General features: G+C 43.8%; 1 pseudogene; it reads right to left on the bottom strand.

Moving 5' to 3' along the window:
- Positions 1-1,169: 1,169 nt before the first annotated feature.
- The window catches only part of LOC103606598, a 64,739-nt pseudogene continuing 45,930 nt past the window's right edge, over positions 1,170-19,978 (bottom strand).

Here is a 19,978-nt window from a genome sequence, read left to right as displayed (position 1 = left end):
TCTCTCTCTCTCTCTCTCTCTCTCTCTCTCTCTCTCTCTCTCTCTCTCCCCCCCTCCCCTTCCTTCCTTCCTTTTCTCTTTCCCTTTCGTACAAAATCATCACCCTCGGTCACGTTTGTTCTAATCAGAATTCCCTGGCTGGGTGCGCATGTACTAGAGGAAGGAGGAAAGATCCTAGAAAAGGCATGTAGAGAAATGACTAATGCTGTGATTTATGATGATCCACATATGATTCTGCTTTGGTGAAATTAGAACGCTAGAATTCCCATGTATTTTCTCTTTAATATTCTGAGATGCACACAGAGTCACAAGTGACTTGGAAAATGTATGTTCTTTATTAGAAAAGATTAAAAGCTTAAGAGATATATGGTTGTACTAACTCCCTACTATAAATAACGTGGAGCAGCTGGTTAGGACGAGATTCCTCATCACTACCATCACCACTACCACCACCAATGATCTTACCCCAAATTTAAAATACATTAATAAAAAAGATCCCTCTAAAATTGTAACACATGCCAAGTTCCTTTTTCCTTCCTAAGCTCTGAAGATATCCTTAGCGTGTGGATGAAAAGTCAACAATGCTTAGAAAGACAAATGTGCGGCTCTGTCTGTCTCACGAATCCCTACTGTGTCCCGAAGCCACCATTTAGGGGTGATTTCCTCCCAGCTATGCCCCCGCCATAAATGACCAGCCCTTAGATCAGGTCCTCGCCCCACAGAACACACTGAGGCAGCTGTGCTGATCCCCATCTGCTTCCCATGTGACTGCACTAAACAACTCAAGAGCTGCCTCATCAGGAAGCTCCTGTGCCCCAAGGAACAGAAAATCCACGGTCTTCCCAAAGAAGGAAGCAAGTGACGGAAAATCAGCCTCTCTCCCTCACTCTTTAGAGCAGTGGTTCTCAGCTGGAAGCGAGGGGACACAGGGCAATGTCTGCAGACACTGTCGGCCGTACAACGGTGCTGCTGGAACCCAGTGGGTGGCGGCCAGGGCTGCTGAGCACACCCTGCAGTGCATAAGACAGCCCCCCCCCTACACACACACACAAGCACTGGCTTCTCCTGAGAGGAGAGAGAGAGAGACTGCACAGAGCAGGGTGGGCCCGCCGAGTCCCAACAGCAGCCAGCCCAAACGATCACCCTGTAACGTGCACGGCAGGACTTACAACACAGGAACACTTGGTGCATGTGTTTCCCTCCGGATGAAACTCCTCTCCTTCTCGGTACTGCTCGCCCTCAAACACACAGCCTAGAACGCAAAGAAGAGTTTGGAATTAGGGCAGCCGTCCTGTTGAGCCTGACATGGTCCTTCTATCCACCACTGACCTGTCTCCACCTCCACCTCCACCCAGCAGAGTGTCCTCTTTAACCAGCGGACAGGATTGTCACACAGAAAAAATAAATAAATAAATAAATAGAGTGCAAAAGATTGGCATGGGACTAAAAACCCCAGAGACGGTGGAGCCTGGGCCAGCGCAGCGGGTAGCGGTGTGTGGTAGCGAGCCTCGCAGTGAGCCCCAGGAGCTGCACCGTGCTCGTGCTGGCCACGGCCAAGGGCACCAAGCACTGAGGGCCAGAGAGGCAGAGAGCAGATGACACTGAGCACTGCCCCTTGGTGAGTGCCCAGGCATCGTGAGGCCTCTCCCAGCCCTGCGCACCCCAACCTCACCCCGTCTTCCCACAGACGCTACACAATAGGGACCCTTATCTCTCTTGCCACAGACGAGGAAAGCATGGCTCAGAGAGCGGGAGTAACTCACCCAGCTGGCCGACCGCAGAGCTGGGGTTCTCAGTTCTGATCCACCCACCGCACTGTGCAGAGAGCCAGGCACAGGCAAGAAGGGGCAGAGGCAGGGCAGGGGTGCCACATGGGTATTCAGCCCCACCCTGTGTGGATTAAAGGGACCACAGGCCCCACCAAGTTTGTCTAACAATGGGACCAAAACCCAGGAGCTGTATCCTATTCAGAAAGTGCCCAGGACATGCCATTTTCCAAAGAGATGTCACAAATGACCTGAAGCACAGTCTGGCCAGTAACCCCAGGTCATGTGGGCCATGGGAGGACCATCAGCTAATGGCAAAGCCACTTTCCTCAGGACTGTCCTCATAGGGTGCTTGGCCAGGATAGCTGAGATCACTTTCCACATAGCAGACAGTGCTGCATAGACAGCGCTGCAAGCAGGGCTATCGGTGGGCAAGACTCAGCAAAGAAGGCTGTCGTGAAGGACTGGCTCTCACGCCGAGAGTAAGTGTGCAAGAACTCATCGACACCCCAAGGCCTACAGACAGTGCTGCAAGCAGGGCTATCGGTGGGCAAGACTCAGCAAAGAAGGCTGTCATGAAGGACTGGCTCTCACGCCGAGAGTAAGTGTGCAAGAACTCATCGACACCCCAAGGCCTACCAACTAAAGGCTTCAGCAGAACCCACCCAACTCTTGGAGCAGCTGGCTCCCAACCACAGGGAACAAGCATCACCCCCACCCCCACCTGATGCGGCTGCTGGTCCCGCTCATTTTGAAGCCAGATGGGGCACCCTTGTTCAACTGCAAGATGTGCGGACAAATGCTTCTGAGTCTGCAGTTGACCAGCCAAGTGAAACTGTGGTTTAAAAACTACCCCAAGAATAAGATCTTTTTGATAACCCACACCCAGAGCTAGCAATCAACCACCTCCTTGCTATTCTCAGTGATACAGAAAGACGTGGTAGGCCTGGGTCCTCCCAAGGGCTGTCTCAGCATTGTTAGTAATGGCAGAGTCCCAGTTGTCTCTCCTCAAAGGACACTTTCAACAAAGTGTCTTCAATTCTTTCGTATACGTTTGCACCACTGATTCTGTCATACAGATTGCCAGACAGATTAACCACAACAATCTACACTGCACAACTTAAATAAAGGAATTTTAGATGGAAATTCTATGCAAACTGTTCCCATCACAACCACCGTCCTTGAGCAAAGAGTCAGACAAAAGGGAAGGAGCAGACAACCAAGAATGCTCTGAAAGCTGTTTCAGGAAGAAACTGACCACAGATTGTACACGTTTGTCATTATGCAGAATACCATTCCCTGATCAATGACAGATGCCAGTCCTTCTGAATTACTACAGAGAATATCCCAGGGCCTCCCCTGACGGTCTCTATCGAGACGTGCCTGAGGCTTCTCTCCTGAGACAAGGTTAATGCATTCTGGACGTGGCTCTTTCTGAGTGTTACTATTTGTACCCCAAAGGTTGGCCTTTGGAAATAAGGAGAGGGAGCAAAGTTGCCTCCTGACCCCATAACTGAGAGCACAGAGCCTGCCTGGGTGTTAGGGGCTGGTATGCGGCTCTGGCATGCTAACATTTAAAGATCTGCCTCCCGGACACTTGGACCCAAGCAGAACAGTTCTCAAGGCGGACGTGGCAGGAGGTAACGCACTTGGTGGCGTGGACAGGGGAGGGGCTGCTTGACCCTTCCTCACTCATTGGCCTCGGCCTTGGGCAGCCTCTAATCCTCACTGGGCACAGTTTGTTCCTGCGAACAGTGGACACCACCTGGTTCCTCTGCAGGTGGTCACGAGCACTCAGCACTGCAGTAGGAGTGCTCACGGAGCTCAGCCCTGACCTGCCCGGGAACTCCACCAGAAATCAGTGAAAGAAGCAATTGCTCCAATATGAAATCTTCAACCGCTGGAGGCAACACACTCTGCCATTCGTTTGCCCACAGTTTCAGAGGCAGCCTGCAAACGTGGCTATCTGTGAATGTTACACATGGCGAGGGGTGTGGAGCTTCGAGGGGTCCTCTGGCTATGAGGCAGGTGGCTCTGAGTTGACTCTCTATCAGTAAAGCAGCAGTCTACCTGACACAAGGGAATTCATATTTACCTGGTGTATAAAATTTGCTCATTGTCAATCTCAAATTTGGCTGTGTACAGAAATTGTCTGGGAGGCCTGGGTCCCATCCTCAGCCATTCTAATGAAATAGGTCTGGGATGCAACCTGGGCATCAAAATTTATTTTTTAAAACTTCCCAGTTTATTTTAATGTACAGCCTAGAGAACTACTGATCTAATTTAATAAGGACCCTGCAGGCATTTAAAGATATGGTTACGCCATACAAAACATTCAGTGCATTTAGAGGGGAAAGTACTCAAGCAAACTCTGATGGATACAAAATAATTCGATTGTGGAAAGAATTATTTTACTTCCAACCAGTTTTTGGCCTTCATGTAAGCTCATCTAACAATATAATTTTACAGAAATCCCAGTGCGAGAAGGAAGCTAAATAAAGACTGCCAGGGACCTAAGAAGGTTAGAAGTAGTGGAAACTGGCCGTCCTTGTCATCCAAGGGTGAGAAAAGACTGAACTCTGAAAGGGGCTCCAGTCTACCAGTCACAGGGACCGCCTGCAGGGAGCAGCTGGGGCCTGCGGATGGAGCAGGGACCTGCCTCTGCAGAGCATCCTGCACGGTGCCGTAGCCAGTTCACAGGAAGGTCTGAAGAACAGAAGGTCTACCAGTCACAGGGACCGCCTGCAGGGAGCAGCTGGGGCCTGCGGATGGAGCAGGGACCCGCCTCTGCAGAGCATCCTGCACGGTGCCGTAGCCAGTTCACAGGAAGGTCTGAAGAACAGAAGGCCCTTTGGAGGTTAACCTCCAAAGCAAAGAGCAGTAGTTTTGTCACCACCCGTGAGAAGTGCTCAGAGAAAACCCAAAATGCAGAACACCTGTCTGAGACTATCAGCCAGTGGCTTAAGAGATCAGAAAAAATCTTTCACCTCAAAATCCCCAGGCTTGTACATAAGAGCAAGAAAAGATGCAGGAGGCCTTGTAATCCTGCTCAGAAAAGTAAGAGGCAACATTCCAGCGACTGGAACGGAAGGACCCCTAGCTGTCAGCTAGGCAGCAGGACCTCTAAAAAAGACAGCAGGTCCACCTTGCTGCCCCTCAGGAAACACAGAAGCAAGAAGAGAGGCCGAGAATGAGTGTGGGTTTCTTTCATCTTTGGAGAAAAAGGAAGTGACGTCCTCTAAGCCAAGACTAGCCATCGAAGGAACCGTCGTGCGCCTGGGCTGCTCTCCCCAGAAACACAGCTGAGCCCTAAGCCTTCTAAGTATCCACTTGCCGTTCACTTACATTAGTTCTTTGACTACTGAGAAGATTAACATCATGGACTGTATTTTCAAATGGAAAGCCATGGATTGATGAATTCTCTTGGCCAAAATGCACAAACTCATGGCTTTATTTATGTCTAATAAAGTATGAGAAGTACCAGAGCCAAAGACACCACTGTGAAAGGGGATCTAAATAAATAGACAAATAAATAAATGAGACAATAAATTCAAAGTTGCTGAAGATCAAGGGGGAAGTTTAAAACATGGCAGGAAATAAAAGCAGAAAATTAAAATATATGAGATCTGATTGCAGAAGATTCTAAACACAAAAAGTACAAAGCAGGGTGTGCACCCGGCCCAGAGGGACATGGCACAGGGAGGTGAGACCCGGCTCAAGTCCCCAAGGCTTTAGAACCCAGAGTGTGAGCCCCACCATCTGTCCTGCCCTGTCCTTGCACCTTCTCATGGCTCTACTTTCTTTCTTCCAAATCTACTTTTCAAGACCTTCTCTCTGCCGGGCAGTACCTGTCAGAGTCTAGCCGCTCATTCACAATCGTTTGAAGTTTCCATACTTTCTGTATTTCCTATCAATGTTATTACACTTCAAGCTGTTAATTATGAGGCACAGAGTAAAAGCTTAATACCCCAGACTAGCATCTGGAGACCTAAATCCTACCACCCTTCTAGAAATAACTAGACCAGCTCTGCAATCTTAGAAACGTCACTTTGCCTCCATAGAGCCTGCATCTCAGTTTCCTCAAGCATCGGATGAAGAGTTTAGATAAAAATATTTTTAAGTTTATATTATATATGTCAAAATAGAGGCATTAGGTCTTAATAAAATCAAGTGAGTCATTTGCAAACTGATATCAGGACTCTAATATCACCTTAGTATCAACTGAAATAACTTTTAAATTAATTTTCAGAGGTGGCCCTTGAAGGGTTCTCTCCCTATTCCCTGCCATTTTGTAGATGATTTTGTGTTTTTGTCTGTTCGTTTGTTTAATTTTGTTCTGAGGAGAGAGGTTGCACAGGCTGAAAACAAATGTAACAATTTGACAACTAGATCATTTTTTTCAACATGTCAAAATTAGATAAGCATTATTCTTTTAAAGGGTATTTCAATAGAGATAAGAAAAGGAGTTTGAAAATTTCGGTTCTTTATCTGCCCTTTGGTTTGTCCTGCTGTGTTTAATACCTGCAGGGATTGGAGCCATGTGGTGTCAATACTCTTCAGGGTTCAGCCACAATAAGCTTCTTAGTTGCTGAACTTGTGGTTCTTAAATTTGTCCGGTTCTTTATCTGCCCTTTGGTTTGTCCTGCTGTGTTTAATACCTGCAGGGATTGGAGCCATGTGGTGTCAATTCTCTTCAGGGTTCAGCCACAATAAGCTTCTTAGTTGCTGAACTTGTGGTTCTTAAATTTGTCAGGTTGAGGTGACTAATTTCTTCTATTGCATACAGTTTACAGATTGGCTCCCATTCAAAATCTTTCTAAATCAAAGGAGGAAAACATATACGCTCTAACAATACCTCTTTTCTCCTAACAGGAATTTGTGTTTTTCTCAAAGATGTTTTCACAGGAAGACATGAATCTTCCCCAAGGACATATGCATCTTCCCAGAGCTTTTCCAGGCCCAATTTAACAAAAGTGGACAATTCCTCTGTGTGTTTCTGGAAGCAAGTCCTCTACAATATCTATACTGTACCTGTCTTGTTACGGTGAATATCACAATAAATACGTACAAGGAAACAGTTGGTTTTTCACTTGTTTCTCATTTTTGTTAAGCTTTTTAGACGACTGTTCTGTGTTGTCTGAAAGGGGCTGCTGAGGAGCACATCGTGAGTTCCTTTTTGCTGGAGGATTAATAGGTGGACTTTACCTGACACTGCCGCAGGACACAGGGCTCAGCTGCACTCTGCCACTTGAAGGAGCTGTTATAGGCACTTCCTTCGTAGGTGCAACCTAGTCAGGAAACACAGAAGCAAGAAGAGAGGCCGAGAATGAGTGTGGGTTTCTTTCATCTTTGGAGAAAAAGGAAGTGACGTCCTCTAAGCCAAGACTAGCCATCGAAGGAACCGTCGTGCGCCTGGGCTGCTCTCCCCAGAAACACAGCTGAGCCCTAAGCCTTCTAAGTATCCACTTGCCGTTCACTTACATTAGTTCTTTGACTACTGAGAAGATTAACATCATGGACTGTATTTTCAAATGGAAAGCCATGGATTGATGAATTCTCTTGGCCAAAATGCACAAACTCATGGCTTTATTTATGTCTAATAAAGTATGAGAAGTACCAGAGCCAAAGACACCACTGTGAAAGGGGATCTAAATAAATAGACAAATAAATAAATGAGACAATAAATTCAAAGTTGCTGAAGATCAAGGGGGAAGTTTAAAACATGGCAGGAAATAAAAGCAGAAAATTAAAATATATGAGATCTGATTGCAAAATTCCATGCCCATCTAGGACTATTGAAGGGCTACTGTCTTCATCAGATAAAACCTTCCAAGTCTTAATTCCCAGCTCTAAGAGCTATGATTTCATATTTCACTTTTATTTTACTTTTAGGTAGTAAATTAGATTAAGCAAATCTGAAACTATCAATGTATGGATTATCACATATTAATTCACTGGCTAAAACAGGCATTATACTAATTCACTGGCAAAAACAGAAGTCAAAGGACAGAGATCTTCAATAGGGGGAAAAAGCCAGCTAGCTTAAGTCTCTACAGACGGAGCCAAAGCAATAGTGGTGTGAAGATCACAGCCTAGATCTTGAGTCAGTTTGTATAAATAACACCCTCCACACTGTGCGTTGTACTTTCTGGGAAGATGCCCCGGCTGTGCAGAGAGTCACTACATCCTTAGGAATCCACCAAGCAAAGCAATTTACCAATAATAGTCTGGATCGATTAACCCGAAAAGTATAGAAGCAGAAGCGCGAACACACACACGGGATAATGCAGAAATAAAAGGCCCTGGATTTCTGTCTCAACGATAGACTTCTGGCAAGCTAATCACCCCGATTCACATCAGTTTTTCTTGTCCAAGATACAGAAAGGAGACTCACCTTCCATAAGCTCTTTTACTGCTGTGCGAAAAACCCTCTTAATACGTACAAGCAGAATAATAAAGGACGTAGGAAAATTTCAATAGATGTTTTCATAAACTTGGAACCATGATCTGAATTCCCAAAGAATTATGAATGATTGAAAGGAGCTCAGTAATACTCTGCTCTCTAGTTCCTACAAATCAAATTACTAAAGCACACCGCTGACTGGAAACATATTAGGGAAATGCTTTCACGATATATTTTTTAATTTCCTTTGCATGAAGTGTTACAGAGATAAAGTGTTCAACCACAGGAACCTCTAGCACACTACAAATACTTATGCCAGACCAAGAATGAATACAGTAAATTTTCAACAATGAAAACCAATATAAAACAATTTGGGCTTGCATAAATCTTACTGAGCAAACACACTTACTATAGACGTGCCATGTGCATGTCTGATCCACTAACACAGACTCACTCAGATAATAAATAACTTGTTCTGAGGGATGGAGGCGGGGAAACCAGAGAACCAAATCCAATTCATGTTAAGTCCAAGTAAATATGAAATGCCTGCGAAGACTGCCAGTGGAGTTTCCGAATATGTTCTATATTTTCATCATCTGGATTAAAAAACCGAAAGAAAGGGTGATTTTTCGTTGCTAACAGGGCAGGCAAAGATCTCTCCTTTTTCACTTTGGAGGAGGTTATGTGCTACAGAACCCGAATAGGCCAGGGAGGAGCTGCAGGACAGGCAGCCGCTCCCAAGCAATGCCAGGTCACGTGCAAAGGTCTCCCAGGGGCAGCTCAGGGCTCTCCGGATTATTCCACTCTGTGTGGAATAAAAGGTATTGGAACAAGTGGTCCACAGTTCATGGAACCCAACAGGGTTTCCTGCTTCAAATAACTCTGTTAGAAGCCTTGTTCCTTCACCATATGTTAACATGTAAAGAAAGACTGGACAATAATACAGTACTGGAAAATCAGATTGTAACATGCTTCACTGCTTAACTGCCCTTGCTTACATGCCGGTCCACCACCCCTGAGCCCATATAATAGATTTTCCGAAATGGTGGATGAAGCCGAATGACTGAATAGACTCAAAAACACCCGCGAAAATCTCTTTAGTAAATATAATCTGCACCTTTTCTTTCTTCACTTACCCTCACTAGCATTAACTAGTCCTGGAGACTTCAGTACACCAAGCATTGGAGTTGATGTCATATGTAAGGATTTTTAGGAATAAGGCAATTAAAAAAGAGCATTTTCAGACACTTTTGGGGTTCATGTTTTAAGATAAACATGCTATCTTAATGCAAGACACTAGGTTTAGCTATGTGAAGACTCAGATATACATACAAAGAAAACCTTACACATACCCCCAAAATAAATGACCTTTTATTTTCTGTAAGGTGAATTTCTTTATAATAAATTCTATTTGCCAACAACTTTAAGCTACTAATAGGGTAAATGGACAATACCTTGCTTCTATTTTTGTATTCCCAGAACATACTATCTCTTTTTGGCCAGCGTAGTAAGACAAAGGAAATTTACCATCATACATCCAGACAGTGCTTCTCAAACTCCTTCTAGTGAAAGACCAGTTTTTGTTTTTTCAATACAATGAGGACTAATACTTTTATAAAATGTAATAAAAATGGCATATAAGAAATATTGAATCTGAGAGACTAAAACGTAAGCCCAACTTTTTTTATTATTACATGTATTATATTGTTTCTAGTTGTTTAATCTCCGTTTCTGTATTTATCTTATTGTAGACCAGCATCGTAGTCCACGGGCCACTGGCAACCGGCAGAGAACATTCTGGGTATCACTGCACATGGGAGTGCGGGGGCAACAACCCAAGGAAATGACAAACGGTTTAGAACCAGAGGCAGACTTACAGACACTGTAGCTTATCTCCTTCATTTTAGAGGAGAAAACTGACACAGAAAGACTGAAGTGGCTTGCTCCAAACTGGAAGGAGTTAGGTGTGAAACTAACACTAGAATCCAGGTTCTGCATGAAATCCATATTTTCACACCTAGGTCTAAACTGGTAGCATTATTTTGGCATTTTCTAATTGAGCATAATGTCCTTTGTATCCAGGGCTTAATGGCCCAGGAAAACAGCCAACATTGTTCTTATAAAATGAAATGATAGATTCAGCAACTAAATGAAAGAGTACTGAGGGGGGTAGGTGGAAGAATGGTTAGGTAAACACACAGCAACCAGCGAAGTGGCTTTTCCTTTTTCTTTATATATTTTAAATAAACCTTCTACAAGAGAATCTATAAACTAAACATTCATTAGTTTTCTCCTGGTGATAAGTGCTTTTGAGATTCTACAGGCTTCAATAAAGCCATCAGTGCTGCAGCAGAAGGAAGCGGGTATTTTCTGATGAAATCACTTCAGTGTATTTAAAGCAGCAGTTCTCAACCGAGAGCGATTTCGTCTACCACCCCCACCCCCGCCCAGAGGATGTTTGGCAATGTTAGGAGACATTTTAGGTCATCACAACGGGGGATGAGGAGTGTTACAGGCGTCTAGTGGTAGAGACGCGGGATGCTGCTAAACACCCTTATAAGGCACAGCAAAAATTAACCAGCTCAGAGTCAACTGTGCCCAGGTCGAGAAACCCCGACTTAAACCATCAAACAGAGCTCGACAGTTGTTCTTTACATCTAAAATAATGCAAAAATGAGAATAAACTAGCTACACTTTCCTTTTGTATGTGTTTTGGCTTTTTTTTAAGCTAAATATTTTCAGGGCGGGGAAGAACTTCAGGGGACTTTTTTAGACATGCATGCTCTCGAAGACAAGAAGCCTGGCCTAGTAAACTAGTCAACTCAGAGAACACGTGCAAATGGAAACAGGAAGAACACAAATTAATTAAATCCACAGTTAAGCAATAAAACTCGTTTTTCCTATTAGTTGCAACCTTTTTCAGTGGCCACATTGTCCCAAGGGAGAGAGAATAGCACACATTTTCATCATCCTGTTGTTAAAATAGCTGTTAAAAATCATCGGGACCATAAAAAATGGCACCGGCCTTCTAACGAGCTTCCTCTGGCCTCGTTTCACCCTCCTGGTCCCAACCCTCTCACTTTTCTGTTCGCCTGAGCACAGAGAACTAGATCTTACCATCAGCAATAACGTAACCTCTGGTATCCAAAGCCCTCACAGCAGGACCATAAAAAATGGCACCGGCCTTCTAACGAGCTTCCTCTGGCCTCGTTTCACCCTCCTGGTCCCAACCCTCTCACTTTTCTGTTCGCCTGAGGACAGAGAACTAGATCTTACCATCAGCAATAACGTAACCTCTGGTATCCAAAGCCCTCACAGCCTGGCCCCAAACTGCCTTTCCAGCCTTTTCCCGTCATCCATAGAATTGCACCTTGGGTCCCAGGGTTGCTCTCACGATGAACCCGCATGTTTCCAAATGCATGTCCAAGATCTGCAGCCCAGGCCCTCTGGCTTCTGCCCTGACCACCCCACTGAAACGTCACCCTCTCGGGCTGCAGCTGTCTTCTAAGTGCCCAGTCGAAGGACCCTCGGTCTTTACCTTACAGAACCTCTCAGAGGCCTGCGGACCGTGCCTTCCCTCCTCAAATCCCTCTCATGCCTTCTACATGCTCCCTTCGTCGAAGGACCCTCGGTCTTTACCTTACAGAACCTCTCGGAGGCCTGCGGACCGTGCCTTCCCTCCTCAAATCCCTCTCATGCCTTCTACATGCTCCCTTCCAGTTAGCTTCCATCCCCTCCAGTCCGGCCTCCGCTGAGGGGCTGGCGATTCCTCACCTGGACTATTACCACAACTCTCTGGCTGTTTCTCCTGGTCGCGGTAAGGATCTTTTTCAAGGCATCCTCCTGCGCAGCTGCCAGTGTGTGCTCTTCCAGGTCTTATAATGTCATTTGCGTGTTTGAACTTTATCAAGGACGGATGGTGCTCGGCCTGGCTGAGGTGCAGACCAGGCACCCACCCCCAGTCCTGCGTTTCCAGATGAATTAGATCAGCGTCTCCAGAAGTGAGAAGAAGAAGAGGAGTCTGACGAGCAGCCGGGATTCAGAACCAATGACGCTTAGTATAAAATCCAAACTCCTCAGCATGTACAGCTCCGGGCCTGGCCTCAGCTCACGTGCTCATTCTCTTGTCTGTTGCTTCCAAACTCACACACTCCGGCTGCCGCAGACATGCTGCACTTAGAGTTCCCCCAGGGATGACCAGAAGACCTCATCCTGTGATTTCGTGCATGCTGGTCCCTTCCTGAAACACCGAGACCTCATGCACTCTTTCCATCGCCGTCACCCCACAAAGACACGGGTCACCCAGGCTCTTCTTTCCTCCACTGGCTAATTGCTCCTTCAAGACTCAGCCTAAAGTCAGAGCCTCTGGGAAGCCTTCCTCGACGTTTCCCCTTCAGGTTGTCCTCCTGTGTTCTTTCTCCATTCATAATGTGAATTTCCAGGTCCCTTATGGTACTTTGTACTTAACGAATGTTTAATTTCACGAGTAATAAACAGCAAGCATCAACATGCTGCTTTATTCCTGCAAACCACCGAAACAGAACACAGAAAGGGTGACATTCCCCGACTGCCGTCTTCTCCTCCTGGGCATGTGGGCCCTTAACAACTTCACCTCCAGAAAAGCAAAGCTTTCCTGGAGCAATTCACATAAGGAGGGTGCCTTTTCGTTCCGAAATCCACTTTGGTCCCCCAAACTACTGGTTTATTCTTGTCTTTTGGGGGGGGAGGAATAAGCATGCAAACAGAGGGAAATAAGCATGCCAACAGTCATGTGTACTTAAACTAATCCAAACTGGGGGTCTTTGAAGTCAGCTCATGCCACATGGCACAGGGAAACAGAGCAGACAGTCTGCCATTCTGTGCTGCTTCCAGACCACCTAATAGGGCACCTCATCCCCCTGGACTTGGTCAATAAGCCCCAAATTACCCCGGCCCAATACAATTTTTTTAATGAGCCACTTTTCGGACACTGTTCTCCAGAAACATATGGAAGTATAACTAAAAGGGATAAACATTAAATCTGACCAGCCGTTCTAGGGCTTAAATTGTGTCCTTAAGAGTTCATTTTAAAAAGGCTTTTATTACTCTTCAAGGCTGTACCTACATGAATCCTGCAGGCAATTTTGCTTATTTTTGGTTAATGGGAATTTTATGGCCAAACCATTTCCTCAATCCCAAGAGAAGGAATCAGACCCACAAACTGAGTTCTTAAAAAGTAGTGTGTGTCCCTCACCACAACACTTTTTTCAAAGCTTTTTTTGTTTTATTTTCCAATTAGGAAATCAATATGTGATTAAAATGAAATAATCTACAATAGAAAAAGAAATGGTAGAAAGTTATTTTACTTAATTTTTAATGATTTTATGAATAAAGCCCCAAATATACAGAAATATCAGACAAATACAGTAAATCACTTGCAAATTCAACGCGCTTCACCAGTATAAAGGAATGCAAAACCTAACCTCCACGTGATTGAACGTGGATTTCCAATCTTTGTGTCTACTGGAGACTGTAAGTGATGAAATTGTGGCTTTCAGTCTCATCGCTTTATAGTATCACGTACATACAATATCTAGCATTGATATTAAGGTCATAAAATAGAATCTATGAACCACAAATAAATTGGGCTTCTAGCCAATATGCTTTTGAACTTTTAATATAATCAGTACAATAAAGGAAATATGCAATAAATACACAAAGGAAGAAAAATGTTTGCAACACCTTTTTTATCTGAGCCACATCACCCATTATTCTCGCATTTGACCTGTTCTCACCATAAACACTTCTAAATGTGAGAGTGCGTCTTCCTCTGGGCTTACTTGCGCCACAGAAACCGTGCTACCCTCAGGACCCTATTGCCAAAGCCGGCACCCATTGCTTCTCAACAGGCAAAGCAAAAAACACTAAGTTGAGCTCATACTGAGCAAAAATGGAGACAAATGTGAGAGTGCGTCTTCCTCTGGGCTTACTTGCGCCACAGAAACCGTGCTACCCTCAGGACCCTATTGCCAAAGCCGGCACCCGTTGCTTCTCAACAGGCAAAGCAAAAAACACTAAGTTGAGCTCATACTGAGCAAAAATGGAGAAAGATGGAAAACACTATTATACTAGGAGAGACTATCCTGGGAAGTCATAAGACCGGTTCCTAATGTAGGCAGGAAAATGTCACAGAAAGCCATTTCCAAAAATGAGTTCCAAAAAAATATTTTGAGAAATAATATGTAAATTATCTTCCAGCAGGAAAAAAAGAGAAAGTTAAAATTATGATAATTTAAATTAAAATAATTTAAAAATTAAAAGAATTTTTAAGTTAATATTAAAATAATTATCATAGGTGAGACATTGTACTTGGAGTTTTCACATGAGATTTAATTATATTCCCATAAAAAATACTGTAAGACACAAAACATTTTACCCTCAGTTTTTAAAAATGAGGAAACCGAGTTTGAGAAAAGCAAAGTGACTTTGTCCAGTTCACACAGCCACCCTTTCCATCTTACTCCAAAATCCATGTTCCATCCACTATCCACGCACTATGTGCTTGTGCACGACACGTACTCGTAGAAAGAGCTCAGAAAGTAGCAGCTTCAATAGTGAAAATGACGTCCCTGGGGAAGACAACATGCTTCCTTTCAGTGATACTTTAAAATGATGTTCCAGTGATGACTTAAAGCCAGTATTATAAGGTAAAATGTAGGTTTTGTGGCTGCAGGGGCAAGAGCTGATTTTGTGGATTTATGTTTAAACTCTGTTCTACGTGCCTTTATGTCTGACTGCCAATCATGCTAAACCTTGGAAATGTTGACATTGAGAAGCAACAAAAAATTAGGGCTCAAAGTATACAATTCAAACATCTAAGGCTGGATTCGTACATTTTTCAAAACAGGAATGTGTTTCACAGTTTGGGGTGCATGGTAACAACCTACAAAAATAAAATTCATTTGGAGACAGCAAAACAGCCAACAACCTCATGGGATAAATTATGGTGGCTATAGACAGAAATTCATGAATGAAACTCTCAGTTTCCCCAGAATAATTTCAAAAATATCAGGGAAGAAATGAGTTATATACAGCACACATATGAAATACCATCTGTGTCACTAACGTATGGCTCTGCATGGTTTTTATACTTTGGGAAGCATATTATCTGATGTAACCTTTATGGTTGATTAAATAGGGTGTTCAGGGCTCATTGGGAAAAAATTGTCAGAAATATCCCACCACCCCCCTTTTTCTTTTATTTTTTATTTTGAAATAATTACAGATTCTCAGGAAAGTGCAAGCAAATCTACAAGGAGACTCCGTGCACCTTTCACCCAGCCTCCTCCAATGTCCACATCTGGTATAACCACAGCGCAGTATCAAAACCAATTTTGAAATAATTACAGATTCTCAGGAAAGTGCAAGCAAATCTACAAGGAGACTCCGTGCGCCTTTCACCCAGCCTCCTCCAATGTCCACATCTGGTATAACCACAGCGCAGTATCAAAACCAGGAAACTGACACTGGTGCAATCCACAGAGCATATGCAGATTCTACCAGTTGTTACATGCACACCTGTGTGTGTGTGTGTGTGTGTGTGTGTTCTACAGTTTTATGACATGTAGATTCTTGTAACCAATCAACATACAGAACTGTGCTATCATCACAAGGCTCTCTCAGGCTACTCATTTACAACTACAGTCACTCTGCAGCTTCCTTCTATCCCTAACCCCTGGCAACCACTAATCTGCTCTCCATGTCTATAATTTTGTTATACAAGAATGTTGTATAAAAAGAATATTCTAGTACGTAGCCTTCTGAGATTAACTCTTTTATCTCTGAATAGTTCTTTTGAGTTCGATGCAAGTTGGCACATGGATCAATAGGTTGTGTTCCTTTTTATGGCTCAGTACTATTCCCTGGTTTGAACAGCCCACAGTTTGTTTAACCGTTCACCCACTGAAGGACATCTGGAGTCGTTTCCAGTTTTCTGCCTCTTACAAATAAAGCTGTTATGAACATTTGTGTACAGGATTTTGTGCAAACACAGGTTTTTGTTTTAGTGGGATAAATGCTCAAGAGTGCAATTACTGAGTCATATGGCATGTGTATGTTTAGTTCTGTAAGCAATTGCCATACTGATTTCCAGAGTGACTGAGCCATTCCACATGCTCACCAGCAGTCAAATAAGAGAGATTTTTCACACCTTCACCAGTATTTAGTGTTCTCACCCCATATACTTCTTCAGCCATTTTGACAGGTGTGTAGTGATATTTCATTGTGGTTTCGATTTGCATTTTCCTGCTAGCTAATGATGTTGAAAATCTTTTCATGTATTTAATTGCCATCTGTATGTACTCTGATGAAACATCTCTTCATATCTTCTGCCCATTTTCTAATTAGACTTTTTTATTCTCTTCACAAAGTCTTCCATAAAGCAAACGTTTGCCATATTGATGAGGTCCAATTTATAAATTTTTTTCTTTTTATGAACAGTGCTTTTGGTGTCAAGTCTGAAAACTTTATGTCCAACCCTAGGTCCTAAATATTTCCTCCTACATGAGTTTTCTTTACTTTCTTTCTTTTCTTTTCTTTCTTTTTTTGACGGCTGGCCAGTAAGGGAATCCAAGCCCTTGACCTTGGTGTTACCAGCATCATGCTCTCCCAAGTGAGCTAACCAGCCAGCACAGTACATGCTTTTTCTACATTTTTTGTAGTTTTACATTTCACATTTAGGTCCATGATCAATTTTGACTTAATTTTTGTATAACTTATGAAGTTTAGGCCAGGTTTATTTTTTGCCTATGGATGTCTAATTGCTCTAGCACCATGTGTTGAAAAAGCTAACCTTTTTCCTTTGAATTGCTTTGGCACCTTTGTTAAAGATCAGTTGGGCATAGTTGTGAACATCTTTCTGGGTCCTTCATTCTGTTCCACTGACCTACCTGTCTACCCCTCTGCCAATACTACACTGCCTTAAAGCCTTGAAATTGGTAGACTGATTCTTCCACTTTATTCTTGTATTTCAAAATTGTTTCAGCTATTCTAGGTCCTTTGCCTTTTGATAAAAATTTTAGAATAAGCTTGTCTATGTTTACAAAATACCCCTGCTGGGCCCACCCCTTGTTATACCATTTTTAGAGTTACTTATACGCGAAAATCTGGCTTAATCTACACATCATTCAGGAGCCTCTCCCACCATGGCACAAAGCCTGCCTGTGTTTGCCAAGTGTACTTTTGGGAAGTGTTTATCAAAGAGCAGTTCAAGGACTCAGGGCATCCCTAGGGGACCTGTAAAAATGCAGATTCCTGCAAACCATCTTTTTCTTCTTATCTGCCACCTCCTTTTTCTGGGCTCTTGTCTGGAAAGTCTGAGTGCAGCCTCATCTGCAAAGGATGATTTTGGAACTGTGTGGCCAGCAGAAGAGGCATCTGATTAAACAGCCCAACATATCTGCACAGTCTTCTGGGAGGCTGTGTGTGGCCCCCTCTGATCTCACGCCATGAGATCAGAGGGGTTCTGTGTCACATTTGAAACATATGTAGATAAAGGCATTAAGGAGAAAAACTCACCCACGCTAAAAACAAGACAAAATTGATAAAGACCTTAACCTTCGGGCAGGAGCGTCGAAGAGATTGACAAATATCTGGTAAGGAAAGCTGTGTGGTGACCACACTGGGAAAGAAACGAGGAGAAAGCTCCACCTGATGAGCCGCCCTCCACCCCGACACGCTGGGGCTGAGTCAGGCACTCGGGGGGCTGTGCTACGAACGAATCTCCTGTGCATCCTGAGTCAGCGAGGGACCCTCTTTCTGGATGTCAGCTTGTCAACAAAGAATTATCTTTTTAAATTGTATTTCTTTTGTTAATGACATTGGTTAAAAAGAAGAAAAATACCAAACACCTGGCATACAGTCAGTGGTGTGCCACTAGTGTTTCACAGCCAGCTCTCCAAGAGGGAAAGGTCCTGCCTTTGAAATGAGCTCTGATTTCCAAGGTATGAAGACTCCCACCACGGTCAATTCCAGGTGACTAATGTGGTGTCACTGAACACAGAGTGGGAAGATAAGCACTTCACTGGTACGGAACTACTTATTTTAACATTAGATGCTATTAACTCTGTGAAACCTTTTACCTTCCTAACAGGAGACTCTGAGCGTTTGGCTAGAGTTAAGAGCATTTTATTGGCATCAGAGGTCACGTTGTTTATTCCATGTACCTTGGAAAAAATACTTAACATATGAACAGTCACATCTTTCCAGTTTATGGCATTATATCTGTCCCTTCTTCTCCTAGACCTGGTAAATGCAAACACGTAATTTAATCAGGAGAACTTTCACTCAATGCTCCCAAGCCTGCTGAAATCAGAACTACCTAGGGGGCTAATTAAGAATACAGATGCCCAGGGAAACCCAAATGCCCATTAATGGATGAATGAATAAACAAAATATGGTATATGTCTACAATGGGCTATTACTCAGTCTTTTAAGGAATGAGATTAAGATACACACTACGACATGGATCAACCTTGAAGACATTGTGGTAAGTGAAATAAGCCATGAACAAAAGGGCAAATATTGCATGACTCCACTTATATGAGGTTCCTAGAGCAGGCAAATTCACAATCAACCTTGAAGACATTGTGGTAAGTGAAATAAGCCATGCACAAAAGGGCAAATATTGCATGACTCCACTTATATGAGGTTCCTAGAGCAGGCAAATTCACAGAGACAGACAGAAGGGAGGTCACCAGGAGCTGGGGGAGGAGAGAATGGGGAGTCACAGTTTCATGGATACAGAACCTCAGTTTGGGATGATGAGAAAGTTCTGGAAATAGTGGTAATGTGGCTGCACAACAATGTAAATGTCCTAATGCCACTGAAACTGTATACTTAAAAATGGTTAAAATAGTAAAGTTTATGTCATGTGTCCTTTGCCACAATGAAAAAAAGAATACAGATGCCTGGTCCCCACGAATTGGAGATTATGATTCACTTGGTCTGGAGTGGGGCTCAGGCATCTGAATATTCCACAAGCAGCCCTGGCAATCCTGAGGCACAAGCAGGTTCAGGACCTCTCCTCTAGTCCAGCCCCAGCATTTTACAGAAAAGGAAGCCAAGATTCAGGAGGAAGTGAGGTATTCTCAAATACCTGAGGATCTTTAGGACTATTCTTCAATCTCACAGGCTGCACGGCACAGAAGTTCCTTGTCTGGACGCCTGAGAGTATTGCCCCGTCTTTTGCACTGAGCACGTCAGCGTGGCCTCCCCTCTACAGGTCTAGAGCTGTTGCTCTTGCTCCCGCACTCGCAGTCTCATCAAGGAGGCTCTGCCATGGCCCCCAGAACCCAATCTAGCAAAAACCCAAAGTGCAGGGCCAGAGAATGCCTGGACATTCTTAGGCAGTCAGAGGTCTGCCTCATGTGTTCCCATCGGCCAGTCGAGGCAGGCAGGTAGACCACTTCAGCCCTCTAATCACCAAGCTACTGGAAACACAGTTAGCTGGCCCTGGTGTAAATAAGCTCCGCCCGAGTGCACGAGGCACTCAAGGTCACGAACATACCCACGTGCTTTGTTCACCTTCATTGTCATGGCAGTCCTGTTACATGTCAGCCTTTCTAGCAGACAGATTTTGAAAGCGACTGCATATTAGCTCTAAGATAAGGATCCTCTCCAAAAGTGAATCTAGGACATTTGATCTTCAAAAAAAAGAAAAAAAAAATTGAGCCAACTTCTGAAGAGACTTCAAGAGAGTATTCTCTGAACAAAGCCCAGTAAGAATGTTTACCATTGCAGCACGGTGATCATTTTAAAAATAATAAATAGA

This window comes from Galeopterus variegatus, unplaced genomic scaffold, assembly GCF_000696425.1.
Source record: "Galeopterus variegatus unplaced genomic scaffold, G_variegatus-3.0.2 Scaffold6721, whole genome shotgun sequence".
Classification (NCBI taxonomy): Eukaryota; Metazoa; Chordata; class Mammalia; order Dermoptera; family Cynocephalidae; genus Galeopterus; species Galeopterus variegatus.
Note: the sequence above shows the minus strand (reverse complement) of the source record. Positions and strands in the feature narration are given on the sequence as shown.